The sequence below is a fragment of the Rhipicephalus sanguineus genome, chromosome 1, assembly GCF_013339695.2.
Source record: "Rhipicephalus sanguineus isolate Rsan-2018 chromosome 1, BIME_Rsan_1.4, whole genome shotgun sequence".
NCBI classification, from domain to species: domain Eukaryota; kingdom Metazoa; phylum Arthropoda; class Arachnida; order Ixodida; family Ixodidae; genus Rhipicephalus; species Rhipicephalus sanguineus.
Window position 1 is genome coordinate 189,301,131 of NC_051176.1, and position 6,825 is coordinate 189,307,955.

General features: G+C 49.1%; 1 non-coding gene across 1 annotated transcript; it reads left to right on the plus strand.

Annotated features, from left to right (window-relative positions):
- Positions 1-2,335: 2,335 nt before the first annotated feature.
- Positions 2,336-2,408, plus strand: Trnat-ggu (transfer RNA threonine (anticodon GGU)). Its single transcript has one exon. It is a non-coding gene; the product is annotated as a tRNA-Thr (tRNA).
- Positions 2,409-6,825: the final 4,417 nt, after the last annotated feature.

Genomic DNA, 6,825 nt, shown 5'->3' on the forward strand with positions numbered 1-6,825 from the left:
CGCATGCCTGATGCACGGCGCGCCTGTTGTACGCCAAACGAAAGCTGCTGCGGTGGATTAAAAAGCAGACAATGCGGAGCTAGGTAACGTGATCGATCTATTGCGTCCGGCCCGGTCGCCCCGTTACAGCGTCAGTGCTCGTGCTCATGCCCTTGCTTGCACGATCGCCGTTCACTCTCTTGAGCTCGCATCGAGCGTGCCGGGATCCGCATTCGAGCGTCGCTCCTGCGACGTGCGAACAAGAACGCGTAGCTCCGCGCCTCGCTGTGACTCGTACTGTTAGAAGGGAAGGCGTGTATACATGCGCGCGGCCGCTTTATACTTAGGAGTGTAAAGTAACATGCAGTATTGACATACTTAACACCTTCGGCAGTTGTTCAACTGCGCAAGGGTGTGGATCAGGCGCGGAACTCGCTATATCGTTGAGCAATTGACTTACGCGTTATCTAACCGAAGAACAAAAGTCTGTCTATAGGATTATGTTTGAATTCGGCAGCAACGAGGACTTCTTGTTGTAGAGAGCAATTAAGTGGTTTCCTTTGTCACCAACCACTACGTACGCGGCGCGATCCGCAGAATGCGCAATCTTACTATACTGCGCTTATTACATCAACCACGGGGAGAGTGAAGAAGGGTTCTTTGGCACTGCGCCGGATCGAGCCGAAGAGAAAAGATAAGAAAAATGCAAAGCACCAATTTACAGTACGAAATTTGGCGGGCCTAGGTCAGAGTTAGTCTTTTATTTGACAAAGTCAGGCAAAATAAACTTCCGAGACCCCATGCCACGTCTGAACGATAAGAAGAGGCCCAACGAGACCGACGCTCGGTACGGTACCGAATGAATTTGCGCGGCCTCGCGCGAGAGGCACCCCAGGCCGCACCTCGTGACTTCTTCTGTGCGGAGGTCAACCGCCTGGGCTCCTTCTAGGCCATGCAAACACGGCAGCGGGGCAAGATGCCGAGAGGCATATAGCTCCGACCGCCAAGAGTAAACACGTGCAACGGTGACCCCGCGGCGGCGCGCTTCGCGACTCGAATGTCGACCCTGCGGGAGACGCGAGCCGACTTGTGGCGAGCAGGACCCGTGTCCGCGCTGTCGCCTTGCGTGTCGCGCTAATGTTAATCGACACGCGACGGACTTCACGCACAGCGCTCGCGACAAGCCCTCGGGGCGCCCTGCTCGCTGTCCTCTCTGGCGGCTGACCCAAGGCGGGACGCATCGACGGCTCCACTTGGCGCGCACCGTGACCGAGGCAGTGCAAACGCAGGACGCATCGAATGATCTCCTTGACGCGCTACGACAACATTCGTCTCGAGTTGCGCCCACGGGCCTGTCGGAAGGTCACCGCGAGGCTCGAAGGAACTAAGAATACACATTGCCTCGACAGCCTTCGAAAGAAACCTAAAAAGCGCGCGGAAGACGACAAAAAAAGTTGCTTACCCCCCCCCCCCCTTCCCTTGGGTGAAGAGACTCGCGTGAATTCTGCATGAATGCTTTCAGTTCGCGAGCGGACGCCGTCCGACTGTTCCTCATCGGTGTTGTACGCGTGCAGTGTTCGGCTGTATATTTCGCTGCGTTTGCGTAGACTTAGCGCGGAATGCAGATTCAATAACGCTGCGGTAAGTAAGCATGCTTGAAAACAATAGCCGTGTACGAAAGCCAGTATACTTCCATCCACTGTTGGCGCCAATATATTTTCATCCGCTGGATCACGACTTCCAGCCCTGCGGGCGAATGACCACTTCAAATGACAACGACGAAAGATCAGACCAGCTCTGTAACATGAGGTCGAATGTGAGGACCGCTTCTATAGACGGAGTGCGGTGATCGTAAAGACGGATTCTATAAACGGAGTGCGATAGTCGGAAGAGGAAACCGGTTAGGCCGCACCTGTTCGGATCAAACATGCTGGTGATCAGAGGCATTCGCTTGAAGCAGTGTTTGCATTCCCGAAAAAGTATACACTCTTGTTGACTTTAATGCCACTCTGGTACACTATGAATGGAGGAAGATGTGTTCATTTTAAGGGCTCGTTTTTCTTTGTTATACACAATATTAATGAGCACTAATAGACAATAATGTCAAGGAAAGTATAGGGGATGTTATTACTAGTAAATGTAAGGTAAATGTGAAGAAAGAAATGTGGACGAAAAGATAACTTGCCGCGGGAAGGGACCGAACCTGCGACCTTCGAATAACGCGTTCGATACTCTACCAGCTGAGCTACCGCAGCGGCCATCCCCCCGTTCACTTCATAAGGTATATATGTGCATTTAAACGTGGGAGCGTCAGTCAGTGCCGCCAGTAGCCATGACGGCGAGTCATGGGATGGCCGCCGCGGTAGTTCAGCTGGTAGAGCATCGGACGGGTTATTCGAAGGTGGCAGGTTCGGTCCCTGCCCGCGGCAAGTTATCTTTTCGTCCACTTTTCTTTCTAATCATTTACCTTACATTTACTACTAATAACATCCCCTATACTTTCCTTGGGAGTATTGTCTGTTAGTGCTCATTAATACTGATACACTATGCTGTTCATGCGGTTCAGGTAGTGGAGGTGTGATGTGGAGATGACTACGCCCTCCCTGCTAGCGGTGACAAAAAGGAAAAAAAATGTTCATCGAAAAGGGTGCGTGCAGTCTTTCGTTTGAATGTTCATCTGTATTAGTGGCGTACGTTGGTGTAACACTTGCACGATTTTCCACGCGTGGTCTACGCGCCACTCTTGTTTGTCTGTGATGTCCAAACCAGGTGAAGAATCCTTAATTCGACCTCCCAAACAGGAAGAAAAAAAAAAGGTTGCTTTTAGAATAAATGACGTATTCACTCTTTCACACACCGACTACGAGCGTTCTAGGCGCCGTTAGCAGAGCACCTAAGAAGACTTCCTGCTGAGAAGTCTTAATCTCGACGCAATAAAAATGTGTCCCCCACCGGACGCTCCAATTTCGAAAGTAGCCTACATATGAGATTAAATTGGTGTTACTCAAGCTCTTGAAGTAGTTCCGGTTCCACTTTTGAGCACACTACATATGTAGGCTAGGGCTGTCAACAGTCATGTTATCAGCGGTAGGACTTCTCCTGCCAGACGGTATGGTTACTTTTTTTCTCTTTCCCTCTCTTCCTCTTCAAATTAAAGCAGCTCTATCATTTTTCTCAGCATGCCTGTTGACCTGCGACATAATAAGCACGACAAACGCGAGTTGGTCCGATTTGTTGCCGCCGGCTTCAAATACCCATAATACTTCCTGAAATCATCCGTGAAGGGTTCCCCTCACGAGTAGCGTATACGGCGATTGAGATGGGAGCAGATGTCGGGCAGTGTACGGCGTGAAATACGCAGAACGTGACCGGAGATTTCCGGCGCCACTTTCATTTCTTCGACCGATTCGTCATACTCCTTAAATCTAGCAACCCCGTTTTCGCGGGTGCACTAATGCGAGCCCACTCGGTTTGCGCCTGACTCGATCGCGTTATCGACAGCCGGCCTGATCACGCGTTACCGTGATCATTCGACGGCGGCGGCAGCAATGGAGGAGGGCAGCCGTCTGAGACGGAAACGCTGCGTACACGCGCGCCACGCGAGGTCTATCATTACAGCGGCAGCCGAACCGAGTCTTTACGTTCGTTCTGCTTGCAGTGGCGTTGTGCACTTGATCTGCCCCAATCTGGGCCGTCATCGCGGGTCCGGCACACGACTCTTGCATCACTCATCGGTCGCAGCTGACTGAGAAAGCCGCCGGCTCTGTGCCCCAAACAAATGCGGCGCACGTTTTTCGGCTACTGTGCACGTGCTGTGATTTCCGCCTCGTTTAAAAGCCGGCATATCGGTTTGGAGGCGATAATAAACCAGCCTGGTACAGTTGGACGGGATGTGACGGTCGTCTTCGACCGATCTCGTCGTCAAGAAAAATTTGGCAACGGTAATGTGCCGAACATTTGCCACAGTTGTGGTCCACGTGCGCACTATCATGGCTTGGTCCTTACCGTCTGTTGCCACGTGACTCTTCGGGAACGCTCTTAGGGAACAACGCCAACGCCAGCTATACTGCCTTACTCCACACTCTTGATAGGAATGGTGCCGATAATCGCGTATATTATAATTACTGACTGTAAAATCGGCTGCATAAAAGCAGAGCCAAATAAAGCAATAAAACTTCCTTGTTGCAGTGTGTGACAATATGGTCACACGCGAGCGTTACCTTTGCGTGCCGCCTGTTCATATAACGAAGTTAGAACAGTGGCAGCATATTGCAGAATTAGAAAATCAATAGTCTGTCGTACTTAAATTTACGTAGTAAGTAGAGCCAAGGGTATTCACTCGTATTCCAGTATTTGTTCATTGCAGTGGTTCTCCTAGATTGGAGAGAAAAATGAAATGGAATGTGGTACGAGAATAGCTTCTAATGTCTTCATCATTATATTCATGTGTATGTATATATGGAAGTAAAGTTCACGCAGTAAAGCGCAAGTATGATGGAGGGAGGATTTAAGTTTTTACTTTCACTTTTGCAACTTCATTTGACAGCAACAAGTCCAGCGGAATACCTAGCAGACTCATGCGAAATCTGTCTTAATGGCAAAGAGTGGCAGGTAACATCGCTTTTACCGATAGCTCAAGGGTCGGAGCGAGTCAGTACGAGCCGCATTAAAAACTCCTATAGCGGGCTCAGGTGGCCCACCGCACTGCACTTTCGAGCTCGCACAAGGCTCAGACAAAAACCAGTTCAAAAAAAAATATAGCTGATCCATCTGTCATAGGAATCGGTATGACACAAAAGTGAAACGTGTCTTCACAGACGTAGTTGAGCGTTTGTTGTGCATTCTTTCGCCCCAAGCGCGAAGGAATGAATGCTACAGCAACAAATTGTCATGTCACGCGAAGAACGGAGAGCAGCTCGAAACTTACAACGCGCTGCTCAAGCAGAAAGGACGCACGGAACGAACATACATAGGATGAGCGCGAACTAACTCTCACAGTTGTAACTTATGTTTGTGCGAGCAGCGCGCTCCTTTCGCAAAAGAGGCCGCTGCAGTGAGCGAAGTGACCTTCATGTTCTCAATGCAAACTTGCGATGAGAGCACAAGATGTACAAACCACCGCCATCACGAGATAAGCGCGCTCACGAGCGACCACGCCCTGTAGAGGCGCGCGCTCATCCGCGTGGGGCGACGACCTTTAAAGATCGCTCTTCGAGCCCTTCGCGCCATCTCACTAGTGATAACGAAAACACGCTGATGTACTACCAGTCTCAGAGTACCGCCACCGGCAAATAGTGTATATAAACAGCTCGACGTTAGCATGGCAAAGAACGTGCCGTCTGTGGCCGCATCGTTTCGCGCCGCGCGCTGCGAAGCGAGGGGTCGTAAGTTCACTCCCGGTTACGGAACTTCTTCTTCGAGTTCTTTTCTTTGCCATCCGTTAGTCTTTATATTTTACAACCTCATATCCGTGACGGAAATACGTCAGTGGAGCCGTGATGGACCCCGTCATAAAACACTTTCGTGTTAAAAAAAGAAAAACAAAAAGAAAGGGAGAAAGCACGTCCTGTTCGGAGCTCTGGTGCGCTTGTGTATTGTGTTCTAGCCTTTGTACCCTGTTTCTTGCGCGTTTCAGCCTAACTGAGTAACGTATGATGATAATAAAGAGGATAGGCGGCCGCTAGTCACCACCCCGTTTGAAAAGAGATGCTCATCATCCTTACCATCATCATCGCGCCATCTCTCTGCTTAATTGACAACAGGCACCAACTCCCGCACTTCTGCCCTGTTGGAAAGCCGAATGTCGGTAGTTTCGGGGAGAAAATAAACATCATGGGACACGAGGAGGGCGTCCCCGCAGGTTGTGCGAACGATATCAGTCGCCAGGTAAAATAATTTTCATAACATTTTCTATATATAACCCCACAGGGTGGTGCCTCAGATGAACTGTTCATCCCGGCGTCGGCGGCTTGAGCTTTCTGTATACGTATAACAGAAATGTCGATGCGTGATAACACACAGTAGAACAATGTATACAAGGCGACAAACGCGAACACACACTGAACAGTCACAATGTTACACGTGGTTTGTCATTGCCCTTGTGGTTCTGAAAGAACAAGATTCAACGGAGACTCAGTCATTTCATACTTTCTAGTGTAATGAAGAGTGCAAGATGTTACACTGTCTCCAGATGATATGTATAATACCTCTTGAGCAATTTTTTTTATTGAGAAAGCCTTAGATGCCTCATCAAACGCGAAAAGTGGCCGTAGGCGTCGTTGGCGTCCCTCGGCGGCGGCGTCAACACGAGTGATGCAAAAAATCGTCATCACGTGATGACGTCACCATATTACGCCACTACGACGCCGCAAACGCCAAAATTCGTGGCGTCATTATGACGTCGGCATGACGTCACATGCTGAAGTCATCACATGACATCGTCGCTTGGTCAAAGGTGGGCCGATCCCGAAGGCAGTACAAAACCAGGTAAGGTGCAGAAAGCTTGCAATGCCTCCGATCCTGGAGGCAGTGCAATACCACTTTAGGTGAAGGAAGCTTTCGGTGAGGGGCGGGGGAGTATCAATACATCGACTGAGAAGTAAAAGGAGATGGCTTTCGCTTTCGAGTCGTCTTAGGCGAATGCATAAAGGATCCTGTGAGGCTTTCTTTTTTTTTTTTGAGTGGAGTTAGAAGGCGGGAGAAGTGCTCATTTGGATAAGGCACATGCCAGTGAATGTTTGTGAAGTATTATTATTATTATTATTATTATTATTATTATTATTATTATATTATTATTATTATTATTATTATTATTATTATTATTATTATTATTATTATTATTATTAT